The following is a 15,265-nucleotide window of genomic DNA, read 5'->3' as shown; positions in this document are numbered from 1 at the left end:
AAGGAACTCTGGATCAGCTGAGGATCCCCCCTGAGTCTTTGAGTACTGGTCACTGGGTGTCTGTGTGTGTGAGAGAAATGGGGAGGGGGATAATGAACTACCAAAGGTTCAGGAAAAAGCTCACCAAAAGGAACAAAGAAAATAGTACCTATACAGCTCACATAGAAATAAAATAGTGCCCGATTCCAACTCACAGACAAGAAAAATCTCATAATTAGTGTTACCAAGTACAATGAACAAAAGAGCTTTGCTTCAATAGTTCAATAAAAATAGATCTAAAACACTTCACTGGTCCTGTCAACACAGCTTAAAAGAAAGACCCAGAGGCTAAAACTGTTTTCAAGAACCTGTATCTCAGAACAAGGCTAAAGAATATTTATAAGAATTTTGAGCATCCACAAAGGCAAAATCCACAAATATACCTGATCAAAAACTATCAAGAATGCAAAAGGCAGAAAAATGTGACCTGTACCTAAAAAGAAAAAATCAAAACCAACCCATATGACAGAATCAGTAGTTCAGGACCTTAAAATAGTTATGACTCTACACCATATGTTCAAAGAGCTGGAGATAAGATTGAGTATGTTAAGTAGAATCATGGAAGCTCTTTTGAAATAATCAAACATTCAGGGATGAAAACTAAACTGTTTGAGATGAAAAGATAAACTGGAGGAAATTAATGGCAGACTAAGTATTGCAGAAGAAAGGATTAAGGGCTTGTGGCTCAGTTGGTAAAGAATCTGCCTGCAATGCAGGAGACCTGGGTTCCATCCCTGGATTGGGAAGATCCCCTGGAGAAGGGAAAGGCTATCCACTCCAGTATTCTGGCCTGGGGAATTCCATGGACCAGGTCCATGGGGTCCCAAAAAGTCGGACACGACTGAGTAACTTTAACTTAAAGTATTGCAGAAGAAAGAATTAAGGGCTTGTCAGACATACCATACAAAATGTAGAAGAGAATTGAAAATATCAAAAATTAAACAAAGCCTCAGTGAACTGTGGGATAACTTGAAGTGTTTTATTAAATGTACCATTGGAGACTTCACATGAAAGGAGGACTTCTTAAGGAAGAGAAAAAACATGAAATGAAAAAATGGTGCAAATATTTTAAAATCTGATGACATCCACAGATTCAAGAAATTTAATGAAACCTAGAAACAAGAAAACTACACCAAGGTTCACAGTAATCAAGTGTCTCAAAACAAGTGAGAAAGAAATATTTTAAAGCAGCTAAAGAAGTAAGATATATAGAGAGGAAGAAATATAAAGATGGTGGAATATTTCTTGTTGAAAAAAAATTCATGAGATACAATTGGGCAACATCTTTAAAGTACTCAAAGAAAAAAACCTGTTGCTTAGAAGTTTATACCTAATAAAAATATCTTTCAAAAACAGAAGTGGGTGGGAGAAAGAGCTTTTCAGACATTGTTGCTCAGTTTCTCAGTCGTGTCCAACTCTTTTTGACCCCATAGATGGCAGCACGCTAAGCTTCCTTGTCCTTCCCTGTCTCCTGGAGTTTGCTCAAACTCATGTCCATTGAGTCAATGATGCCATTCAACTGTTTCATTCTCTGTCACCCTCACATACAAACGCTAAAATAATTCAGCCACAGTAGATTCACACTACAAGAAAGGCTTCAGAAATATTAAATATTCCTTAGGTGGAAAGAAAATAGTACCAAATGGAAATATGGATCTACACAACATAATGAAGACCAGTAGAAATGGTAACTATTTGGGTAAATATGTAAGATCTTTTCTTATTATTTAAATGTGTTTAAACAATCACCTGATTAAAACAAAAATAACAAAAGAATAGTGGGGTTTCTCACGTATGTAGAAATAAATAGATGACAATAGACCAGAGATTGGGAGGGGAGAAATCAAAGTATACAATTGTAAGGTTATAATGCTGAAGTGAGGTTTTATCATATAACACCTTTAGAACTAAAGCTGTCATAAGGTAAAGGTTTATACCATAATTAGTAAGGCAATGAGTAAAATTACAAAACAGTTTGAGCTAATAAACCAAGGAAAGTGAGCTAAAGTTTATGCTAACAAACTCATTATCTTCTATTTCTCTTTGTTGCAGGTTATCTTCAACAAGATATCTCTGAGTTTTTCTTCCTAATCAATGTTTTAACACCTAGTTCACCCTCTTTCCCACCAATGCTAATCCTATTATTATCGATTTCAGTATTCACACTATAGCAAATTTTCTTTTCCAAAGATGGCCACAACAATATCTCTCATTCCATGTGTTTGTTCTTCTGCAATGTTACTTTGCCACCAATTTCAAGAGCTAGTCTCTATCCTTCACTTCCCCTTGAATCTATGTGGGCCCTGAGACTGCTTCTACTAATAGAATATGGGGAACTTCCTGGCGGTCCAGTGGTTAAGACTCCAAGCTTCCAATACAAAGGATGCAGGTTTGATCCCTGACTGGGGAACTAAGATCCTGCATACTGCATGGCCAAAAAACCAGAATATGGTATAAATAACACTATATCACTATACCAGTTTGGGTGTAACTCTTTACTGGCTTTGTGGTTTCTGCTTTCTGCCCCTTGGAACACTCACTCTTGGGACTCTTCCCTTTGTAACCCAGTGCTTGTGATGTGAGAAGTCCAAGTTACAAGCAACCATATGTTGGCAGTCTGGGCAACAGCCTAGCTGAGCTTCTGGCAAGTAGCCAGGATCAACTGTCAGCCCTATGAGTGAGCCATCTTGGACTTCCACAGAGTTGAGTGTTTAGAACACAGTAATTTCAGCTATTCACTGGAACTAACCACAGTACTATGAGAGATCTAATACACTGTTGTTTTACCTAAGTTTTTTATTAGCTTTGTTATACAAAAATAGATAACTGGAACATATACAAATAATGTGTTCAATATAATGGCCTCATAATTTCTTCTTTAAAAAAAATTTTTTTTGGATGAGCTGTGAGGTATGTAGGATCTTAGTTCCCAGATTAGGGATTGAACCCATGCCCCCTGCAGTGGAATTAAGGATTCTTAACAACTGGACCACCGGGGAAGTCCTTCATAATTTCTTTACATCCTGTCCTCCCATGATCTTGTCTTTCAACAGACTACTTTTATAGAGACTTGAGTCATATTTTCAGTTCAGTTCAGTTGCTCAGTCATATCTGACTCTTTGTGACCCCATGGACTGCAGCACACCAAGCCTCCCTGTCCATCACTAACTCCAGTTTACTCAAACTCATGTCAATTGAGTCAGTGATGCCATCCAACCATCTCATCTTCTGTCGTCCCCTTCTGCCCCCTGCTTCAATCTTTCTCAGCATCAGGGTCTTTTCAAATGAGTCAATTCTTCACCTCAGGTGGCCAAAGTATTAGAGTTTCAGCTTCAGCATCAGTCCTTCCAATGAATATTCAGGACTGATTTACTTTAGGATGGACTGGTTGGAACTCCTTTCAATCCAAGGGACTCGCAAGAGTCTTCTCCACCACAGTTCAAAAGCAATTCTTTGGCACTCAGCTGTCTTTATAGTCCAACTCTCACGTCCATACATGACCACTGGAAAAACCATAGCTTTGACTAGACGGACCTTTGTTGGCAAAGTAACGTCTCTGCTTTTCAATATGCTGTCTAGGTTGGTCACAACTTTTCTTCCAAGGAGTGGAGAAGAGTCTTCTAATTCCATGGCTGCAGTCACCATCTGCAGTGATTTTGGAGCCCCCCAAAATAGTCTGCCACTGTTTCCCCTGTTTCTCCATCTATTTGCCATGAAGTGATGGGAACAGATGCCATGATCTTAGTTTTCTGAATGTTGAGCTTTAAGCCAATTTATTCACTCTCCTGTTTCACTTTCATCAAGAGGCTCTTTAGTTCTTCTTCGCTTTCTACCATAAGGGTGGTGACATCTGCATATCTGAGGTTATTGATATTTCTCCTGGCAATCTTGATTCCAGCTTGTGCTTCATCCAACCCAGCATTTCTCATGATGTACTCTGCATGTAAGTTAAATAAGCAGGGTGACAGTATACAGCCTTGAAGTACTCCTTTTCCTATTTGGGACCAGTCTGTTGTTCTGTGTCCAGTTCTAACTGTTGCTTTCTGACCTGCATTCAGATTTCTCAAGAAGCAAGTCAGATGGTCTGGTCTGATTCTCATCTCTTTCAGAATTTTCCACAGTTTACTGTGATCCACACAGTCAAAGGCTTTGGCCTTTGACCAGCCAATAAAGCAAAAATAGGTGTTTTTCTGAAACTCTCTTGCTTTTTCGATGATCCAACGGATGCTGGCAATTTGATCTCTAGTTCCTCTGCCTTTTCTAAAACCAGCTTGAACATCTGGAAGTTTATGGTTCACATATTGCTGAAGCCTGGCTTGGAGAATTTTGAGCATTACTTTACTAGTGTGTGAGATGAGTGCAATTGTGTGGTAGTTTGAGCATTCTTTGGCATTGCCTTTCTTTGGGATTGGAATGAAAACTGACCTTTTCCAGTCCTGTGGCCACTGCTGAGTTTTCCAAATTTGCTGGCACATTGAGTGCAGCATTTTCACAGCATCATCTTTTAGGACTTGAAATAGCTCAACTGGAATTTCATCACCTCCACTAGCTTTGTTCATAGTGGTGCTTCATAAGGCCCACTCGACTTTGCATTCCAGGATGTTTGGCTCTAGGTGAGTGATCACACCATCATGATTATCTGGGTCATGAAGACCTTTTTTGTATAGTTCTGTGTATTCTTGCCACCTCTTCTTAATATCTTCTGCTTCTGTTAGGTCCATAACATTTCTGTCCTTTATTGAGCCCATCTTTGCATGAAATGTTCCCTTGGTATCTCTAATTTTCTTGAAGAGATCTCTAGTCTTTACCATTCTATTGTTTTCCTCTATTTCTTTGCACTGGTTACTGAGGAAGGCTTTCTTATCTCTCCTTGCTATTCTTTGGAACTCTGCATTCAAATGGGTATATCTTTCCTTTTCTCCTTTGCTTTTTACTTCTCTTCTTTTCACAGCTATTTGTAAGCCTTCCTCAGACAACCATTTTGCCCTTTTGCATTTCTTTTCCATGGGGATGGTCTTGATCCCTGTCTCCTGTACAACATCACGAACCTCTGTTAATACTTCATCAGGCACTCTGTCTATCAGATCTAGTCCCTTAAATCTATTTCTCACTTCCACTGTATAATCATAAGGAATTTTATTTAGGTCATACCTGAATGGTCTAGTGGTTTTCCCTACTTTCTTCAATTTAAGTCTGAATCTGAGTCATATTTTAATACTACATTATATCATTACTAATAACTCATATACTCCATTTAAATTTCTCCTCTTTTTGACCACTACTACTTGTCTTTTTAGTTAATAAATTTAATCCAAGAATTCCTCAGATGCCCTAGGATTTCCAATTCATTGATTTATCCTTCTCTTGCTTCCTTACAAAGTCTCACTTCAATCCTTACTCAGCCTTGATTTCAAGGCCCAGCCCAGCGTCATTATGACTCCACTGCCAGGACTCTCAAGGCCCTTGCTTCTCCCTCCCTGAATTGAGTTTTACAGGCAAAACACAAATACTCCAAACATCACTTTCTCAGTGACTGCATCTGAGAATGGGACTGCAAGCACGCCAATGTATACACGTGCACACACACACACATCCTGCTGACTGTTTGCTTTAAATTGGTCACCACTTCATTCAAACAATACCTTATAACTGCCCAACATCCCTCCTACATTTACAAACATTCTTTTATTCTCCCTGATGATTATTTCACCTCAACTCTCCAATAATTCCCCACCTCTCCTCAGTCCCAACTGGTGGCTACACTTCTGATTTTACTGAGAATATAGAGGCAATCATAAAGAATGTTTATGTGCAACACTCCAAATGATACCAATTTTCCTGCTCCATATACTCCGCTTTCCCTCCAGATAAAAGAGATGTTTTCAGGCTTCCCTGGTGGCCCAGTGGTAAAGAATCCACCTGCCAATGCAGGAGACACATATTCAAGCCCAGATCTGGAAAGATCCCACATGCCTCGGAGCAACCAAACCCGTGCACTACAATGCTGAGTCTGTGTTCTAGAGCCAGGAAACCACGACTACGGAAGCCTGCAGGCCCTAGAGCCTGTGCCCTGCAGCCAGAGATGCCATCTCAGTGAAAAGCCTGTCCACCACCTGGAGAGTAGTGCCCCAGCTAGAGAAAAGTCGGCACAGCAATGAGGAGCCAGCACAGCCATAAATAAATCTTTTTTTTTTTTTTTTTTTTAGAGAGGGATGTCTTCCCTGTTTCTATCTAAGGCCAATTCATGCACAGATTGATTGTTCAGGAAAAAGAATTCCTTCTTTCCTACTCAGAGATCACTCTAAAGTCATCCCTGTTCTCCCCTGTCCCTCAATTTTTACTTCAGGGTGGGTCATCCTAAAATGGCCTATAGATGGTTCCTCAGTGGCATACAGATGGTTTTACTGAAGAAATGGCCAATGCAAGAGGGACACTCTGAGCCTCCTTTCTGTCTGCCTTAAAGTAGGAAATAAATCACTTGTGTGAAAATTCTCTACCTGTATCTGGAGACAGAAGGACACCTTCACCAGAGACAGGGAATTCAGGCCAAGAAGTCTGTATAAACATTTTTTTTTTTCGTCCTTTAATTTGCTACCTAAACTCAAATTCTCTTTAGATTGTTCACTAATTTTGAGCAACCAAAACCTAAGTTTCTTTGTCCTCTCATTTTCCATAGATTTAGATTTATTGTTTCTTGTCTAAAAAAGTATAAAATCTGCCTGCTCTGGTCACCTCTTAGGTCTTATTGATATGAGACCTCCATGCACATGAATGAAATTTACTGTGCCATCATGGCAGTTTGAATCACTTCTGCGGGGCATTTCTTTCAGGTTTCCTCTGGCAAATCGTCTTGCTTTGCCTGGTTCTGAGTCCATGTTTGGTTTATCTCAGGGCCTTCCCATGTGTGCATGTGCATCTCTTAGCAAAGATAGATTCTTGTGCAGAGGCCTTTGGGTAGGTTCACATCACCTACTATGGGGTGTTGCCCCCCCTTCTGACTTTCAAGGAAGGTCTCCTTGACCTTGAGAATGAGAAATATGTAGTTTCATATCTGGGCAGGGCTTAACACCTCCTCTTCTTCATCTGGAAGTATTTATCCTCAGGGGACAAACTCTAGCTGTTCAGCCTGAGGTCCATCTATCTCCTGCCTCAACTCCTACTTAACACCAAACACCAGTCCCATGACCCCACATTCATCTCCAACCACCGTGCCATGTATATATTCTCCTTTACAGCAAAGCTGTCTGGTGTGTCTCCACTTGCTGTCTCTACTTCTCTCCATTCTCAAATGCTAATGAAGCTGTCGATTTCTTTTTTTTTTTTTTCAAGAAAAACATTTATTATTCTTATATTTTGATGTATTCTGTAGATTTGGATTTTTTTTTCATTTTTTTCCTTTCCCCTGCCTCTGTTGTAGTTGTCAATGTTATTGGCACTATGAACTCTAACTAAGCTTTCGAGCTTTTTTTTTTTTCCCTCAGTCATTTTTTTTTTTTTTTTTTTTTGGTTTTAATTTGTTTATTTTTTTTTTTTTTTCTTTTTTTCCCCAATTTCTCCTTTATTTATTTACTTATTTTTTTTCAGTGGGTTTTGTCATCCATTGACATGAATCAGCAATAGATTTACACGTATTCCCCATCCCGATCCCCCCTCCCACCTCCCTCTCCACCCGATCCCTCTGGGTCTTCCCAGTGCACCAGGCCCGAGCACTTGTCTCATGCATCCCACCTGGGCTGGTGACCTGTTTCACCATAGATAATATACATGCTGTTCTTTCGAAACATCCCACCCTCACCTTCTCCCACAGAGTTCAAAAGTCTGTTTGTACTTCTGTGTCTCTTTTTCTGTTTTGCATAAAGGGTTGTCGTTACCATCTTTCTAAATTCCATATATATGTGTTAGTATGCTGTAATGTTCTTTATCTTTCTTGCTTACTTCACTCTGTATAATGGGCTCCAGTTTCATCCACCTCATTAGAACTGATTCAAATGAATTCTTTTTCACGGCTGAGTAATATTCCATGGTGTATATGTACCACAGCTTCCTTATCCATTCATCTGCTGATGGGCATCTAGGTTGCTTCCATGTCCTGGCTATTATAAACAGTGCTGCGATGAACATTGGGGTGCACGTGTCTCTTTCAGATCTGGTTTCCTCAGTGTGTATGCCCAGAAGTGGGAAGCTGTCGATTTCACGCTACCAAAGTGAGTTCTGTTAAGGTTGTCGGCAACTGATGCTGGTGCTGTTCAGTTGTTCAGTTGAGCCTGACTCTTTGTGACCCATGGACTGCAGCACTCCAGGCTTCCCTGTCCTTCACTACCCCTCGGAGTTGGCTCAAACTCATGTCCTCAAGTCGATGATACCATCCAACCACCTCATCCTCTGTTGTCCCCTTCTCCTCTTGCCCTCAATCTTTCCCAGCATCATGGTCTTTTCCAATAAATTGACTCTTCAAATCAGGTGGCCAGAGTATTGGGGCTTCAGCTTCAGTATCAGTCCTTCCAATAAATATTCAGGATTGATTTCCTTAAGGATTGATTAGCTTGATCTCCTTGCTGTCCAAGGGACTCTCAAGAATCTTCTCCAGCACCACAATAGGAAAGCATCATTTCTTCAATGTGCAGCCTTCTTTATGGTCCAACTCTCACATCCATACATGACTACTAGAAAAACCATAGCTTTGACTAGACGGACCTTTGTTGGCAAAGTAATGTCTCTGCTTTTGAATATGCTGTCTAGGTTTGTCATAGCTTTTCTTCCAAGGAGCAAATGTCTTTTAATTCCATGGCTTCAGTCATTGTCCGCAGTGATTTTAGAGTCCAAGAAAGTAAGTCTGTCACCGTTCCCATTGTTTCCCCATCTATTTGCCATGAAGTGATAGAGCCAGATGCCATAATCTTTGTTTCTTGAATGTTGAGTTTTAAGCTAGCTTTTTCATGCTCCTCTTTCACCTTCAACAAGAGACTTTAGTTCCTCTTCATTTTCTGCCATTTGGGTGGTATCACCTGCATATCTGAGGTTAATGATATTTCCCCCAGAAATCTTGATGATAATGGTTATATCAACCATCAACTTAAAAAGAAAATTCAGAGTATGAAAATAATTTTGTATGTATTTATGTAACAACTCTTCGTTAAATAGAAGCATAAATAAATGAATGATGACTATCATAATTAAGTACTTTTAAAACCTTTACGAATAGTATAAATGAATAAAATTCTTCACTTCACTCTCTGTATCTCCACTTCTGTAGGTTTCCTTCAACAGTGGGTGTAATTGAACTTAACCAGTAGGTGTAATGGAATTTAACCAGTATATGCATTCTTCCTGGGATGTTCTAAAAATACATTCTTCTTTGATTTACCAAAATAAATTGCTCAAGAGTGTAGCAAACATGAACATAATTAATTCCAGAAAGAGATTTTCCTGTATGTCCTAAGAAGAAGAAAAAAGGAACTGAGATATGGATCCAAAAAAAGCTAAGGAAAGAGTGGGTGAATTGAGCTGAGGTTAACAAAAAAGCAACAGAAAACAGAAGTTAGAGACAAGGAAGGAAGATATTTATGTCATAACACTATTTTTTTAATTAATTTTAAAAGAAAAAATAACTTTTGTTTCCATCGTATGTGCCAACATCATGTGAGATAGTGTTGTACACAGAGGGCAATGACAGGACAAGTTAAATAAAGAGTTGGTTGAATTTATCACTGTGAACTCAGCACTTTGATATCCAAGTAAGGGCTAAAAAAATTAGGCTCTCAAAAATCCCCAAGTTGGAGAGTCTAGTTGGAAATGAGGCCTTGGGACTCCCCTATTAGCACATGTGACCTTTGGGCTAAGATATCATTGATTAACATACTATCGGAAATAAGGAATATTCTATGTGAATCCAGACCACTAATCATTTCAAGGTGAGCATGAGTCAAGGGCACATAATAACTCCATATGCATCAGATAGTATCACCCCGTTCCTTTACCATTACTGCTCCTCAGATACTAAAGGAATGATGTGAATAAGTGCGGAAAGTAGCTTTTATCCACACCAGTTAAAAAAGAAACAAGTTATATTCATTACTTTCTGTGAAAAAACAAAATTAGCAGGAATCAGCTCACTATTATTGTAAGTTTTATCACTGTGGACAACTTTCCACAAGATGATTTGTCAAAGGAATTGATAAAACTACAGTATTTCCCACATTTTCTCATAAGGACCATTTCTAGCTCATCAGAAAAATTAATGGAAATAATGAGGTTCAAGTTAAAATATCCCCTTTACACACATATCAAAAGCAAAATCAAAAAATAATAAATTGACTAAGAAATATTGATAAATAAAAAATAATATCCTAAAAATCAATTTAAAAGTCATTCACATACACACACACACACACACACACACACATACACACAACGTTAAAAAATGGGCAAAAGATTGGAAGAATGAATATAAAAAGTTTCTTAAATAGAAAAAAAGATATTTATACTCATAAAAAGAGATGCAATTTATACATTTACTGTTCAATTACCTTTTATCTGGTGGTAAAAACTTTTTACCTGATAGTGGGAATGCACATTTGTAAAGTTCCTAGGAAGGGCAATTATTTATACTTATCAAATAAATATACATCTTTTTCAATATTCCTGCTCTTGGAAATTTATCTTTAAGATATTAGCCTGATGTTATTTATTATAATCATGTTTGTAATAGAAAATTTGTGAACAGCATTTGTGTCCATTGATTAGGATTATTTTTTAGCCATTAAAAAAAAAGATAAAAAACATTTGTCAAAATTTGATATCCATTCATGATTTTTAAAAGAAATTCTCAGAAAATTAGGAGTAGAAGGGGATTTCATGAAGGGCATTGGCTTAATCAGAGTTCTCCAAGAGAAAAATATAGATTATAGGATATATCCAATAGGATATAGATGGATTAGATGCAGATACAGATAGATACAAGGAGATTTATTCATAGGCATTGACTCAAACAGTTATGAAGGCTGAGAAGTTCCACAATCTGCTGTCTGCAAAGTAAATAAACCCAGAAAATAGATGGTGTGATTCTGTCCAGTTTCAAAGTCCTGAAAATTTGGAGCCAGTGGTATAAATTAGTTCTGATCTGAATCCCAAAGCCCCAAAACCAGGAGCGACACTGTCTGATGAGATATGATGGATGTTTCAGGTTGAGTAGACTGGCCTGCCTTTTGTTCTATCCACACACTCAATGGATTGGATGAGGCCCACCAGCATTGGTGAGAACTATCTTTACTCAGCCTCCTAATTCAAATGCTAACCTCTTCTAGAGATACTCTTACACAAATACCCAGAAATAAGGTTTGCCAACTATGTGTACATCCCTTATCATAGTCAAGTTAACACATAAAGTTAACCATCATTTCCACAAGCTTAGAGCTTGTAGAAAAAGCTTAGAGCTAATACCATTTACTGGTAAAATATTAAATTCGTTTTCCCTAAGATGAGGAACAAAGCAAGAATGGTCACCTCACCACTCTACTCAACATTGTACTGAAGGTCCCATTCAGCACAATAAGGTAACAAAAAAGAAAGTAAAAGGTATCCAGATTGGAAAGGAAGAGGTAAAACTGACTACCAAGAGTAAGTTCAATTACAAAATGTAACAGAAATACAGGTCTAAATTCAGAAACCTTTGATTTTTGAAGGGAGATAGATAGGAGAAGGGTTTTTACATGATGCAAAATAACCAACTTTATAAAAAAAAAAAAATTCAGCTGTTCAGTTAAGTTTGTCAGTTGTGCTATTGGAATAAAAGTGTTTGTACTGCCTACAAACCCTGCTTTTGGAGTGGGCACAGAAATATATAAAATATAGTTGTATAAACATATAATATCTCATATCTACTTACTCTTTACGGTCTGCCAGTTTTGTGCTAAGTCTGTAATGCACATAGACTGATTTAATATTTACAAGAAATGTATGGATAAAGTTCCCTTATTATTTATATATATATATATAAATGTTTATATATATATATAAATAAATGTTTATATATATATATAAAGTTCCCTTATTATATATATATATATATAAATGTATATATATATATAAATAAATGTTTATATAAATAAACATATAGTATATATATATATGTTTTTTTAATTTGGCTGCACTGGGTCTTAGTTGCAGCACTCTGGATCTTCACTGTGGGATGTGGGTCCTAGTTCTCTGACCAGGGATCAAACCTGGGCTCCCTACATTGGGTGTATGAAATCTTAACCACTGGACCATCAGGGAAGTGCCTATTTTCTGTATTTGATGAATGAGAAAATCAAGACACAGAAAAATTAAATAACTAGGTTGAGGTGATGCGTTAAGTAAGTTGTAAGTTGGGATTTTGTAGAACAGCAATCAATAACAAGGCTACAAAGAACAGAGTTTCATGTGTGGTCTTAGGAACTGCAATCTGGAAGACACAGATTTGGGTAAAACCAACAGTGTAGAGGAAGGCAAAAGGCATAGGACTATTAAACCTACACAAGTTATGACTGATTCTGATGCAAGCCTCTCAGCTCCATTTATAGGGCTTTCTTAGCAATATCCATTCCACCTTGATTTTCCATCACAATTCCAAGCTCATGCTAGTGCCCTCCACACAGGTGAGGTCCATGGATGAAGGCAATAGGGTCATTGCTGAAGGTGTGGACTGGGCTCTAACATGGAAGGGACAAAGGGGCTGAGAGAAGTGTTGAAAGAATTTAGAGAATTCCTTCAGCAGCTGAAGGAATTTAGAGAATTCTGGCAAAAAATAGGATGGGAGGGTAAGAAATAGCAGCCAATGAGGGTAAAAGGTTGGGAAATCTGTGAAAACCTTAATTAACTTGGCACAGAGAATAAGAAAAAAATAGTCTGGGGTTGAACAGAGAGGCCTAGCAGAGGGAAATAGAACTTAATTCAGAACTTAATTACCACTGGAATGTTTCTTCTGAGAAGGGCATAGCCCCTTTTCTGGAGGAAAAAGATAAATTAGCATAACAATGCTATTGATGCTGGGTAGCTGTTACAAAGGGTTAAAAGTGTTAGGGGAATCACTGACTGAAACTGCCCCCCACACCCTCGCCCCCCCACTCCACCCCCACCCCTAGCCAAGCCCAGTAGTAACCACTTGGATGAGTTATCTTACAGGAGGTCCTGGTAAGGAACATGGAACTATTATAATAAGCTACCACCAGCCAGAAGAATTCAGGAAATGTCAAAAGGAGAGAGGAGATGCCTGTCCATATATTCTACCAACCTCCCAGAATCCTTCTTGCTGGAATCCATCTTGGCTGAGAGATGCTTGTGCCACCAGGAAGGACTCTAAGTCAGAGTGATTGGCCAGAGACAACCTGGAAAATAATCTCATGACTATAAAACCTGGGACTGCAAGCCATGTAACAGAGCAGTTCTGAGATATCTTACCCTGCTGCTCTGCACTCGGGCGCCCTTTCCCAATAAAGTCTGTTGCTCCGTCAGCTCAGACAATTCATTTCCAAATGTTAGGCAATTTGGAAGATTGTCTAACAATCTTCGGGCCCTGGAAGAAGTCCCCATTCCTGCTACAAAAGGAGGCTATTGCCTGAATTTAAACACAAATTACACACAAAAGTCTCAATCTCTTAGTCAGTTCTCCCTTTTTTCTGACAGGTCACACTTTCCATAAGTAACTGAAATGGGAAATGGTGGTTTACTTTCCTGTGTTCCTCGCTTGACTGTGATAAGCAAGAACAGATCCTACTTCTTTTCTACAAATATGTGTTTTGAGATATTTGCCCTCCCCTCCCCTCCAACACATATGCCTTAATGATTTAAATACATTTACAGGACCATTAAAAATTGGTAGGGACTCAGTGCTATGCTTTTATTTTACAAATGAGAAAACTGGGAGTGAAGTAACTTGCTCAGGGTCACACAGTGAATTAGGGATTCCAGATGAACGTGAAGTTACCCTCTACCCAATTCTACCAAAACACATCCTAGTGCTCACATTGCCCGCTGGGCGCTCCTCATTGTGCCAATATGCATGTGCATGTGCGCGCACACACACACTTCCAACTGAAACAAGAAGGGAGGGGCATGGACAACCTTTAAAAGAATAACATAGACAAAGGACATGACAAAAACCAACTGGGCCCAAGATGGCAGACAAGTCAACTTCCAGGGAACTTGAACCTCAGTGCACACTTGTTGTAACACATCAGTGCAGTAAGTGACACGCCCACAGGCACCGTGACAGCACTGAGGCCCACCATCAAAGACCAAGAAGTGGGGCTGTGTCCCAATTTCTGAAAATCCCTGCCCCTTATCTAAGATAGTTGGCATAATCCTCCTACTCATTAGCCTATGAAATTATGCACCCCTATAAAAACTGACCACCCTCCACCCTGGTGGTGCTCTTGACTTCTGAGATGGCCCACGCTCTGTCCGCAGAGTGTTGTTATTATTGAGTCACCAGGTCATGTCCGACTCTTTGAGACCCCATGGATTATAGCCAAGGCTCTTCTGTCCATGGGATTGCCCAGGCAAGAATATTGGAGTGGATTGCAAAAGGCTCTTCTGTCCATGGGATTGCCCAGGCAAGAATATTGGAGTGGATTGCATTTCCTTCTCCAGGAGATCTTCCCAAACCAGGACTAAACCCAGGTCTCCTGCATTGGCAGGCAGATTCTTTACCACTGAGCCATCAGGGAAACCCTTGTGGACTGTGTATCTCCCTGAACCTGTCTTCTCTTACTTTACTATGTCTTGCTCTTGAATTCTTTCCTGTGCAAAGTCAAGAAAGTACACTTGGTGGCCATCCCAGGGACTTGCTTGAAAATTGGGATGTGACCATCCTCTCCAGCCCCACTTTCTTTCCTGCACAAAATTAGCTAACTGAAAAGAAGGGCAATATTATCAAGCCACTGCTTTCCACCTGTAATGTCCTTGGTGGAGACTAAATTCTCCATGGTTTTTAGTTTTATCCTCATTTTCTGCTAATCACTTTACAATCTGCTCATCAGTTTCACATGAAACAGTAAAGGAGAAGTGTTACTAATGCAGATTAAGCCTAAAAGTAAGTTGTGACTATTGCCATTACTTTGTGAATAACACAAAGAATTGAGGAATATTTTTCCAATGTTTAAAAACTGTTATCTGATTTGGCAAAAACATCCTTGTGTCATTAGAGAAACAAGTGAAATTTTAACATACATCATTATTTCACTTTCAT

Source organism: Dama dama, chromosome 16, assembly GCF_033118175.1.
Source record: "Dama dama isolate Ldn47 chromosome 16, ASM3311817v1, whole genome shotgun sequence".
Lineage (NCBI taxonomy): Eukaryota > Metazoa > Chordata > Mammalia > Artiodactyla > Cervidae > Dama > Dama dama.
Note: the sequence above shows the minus strand (reverse complement) of the source record.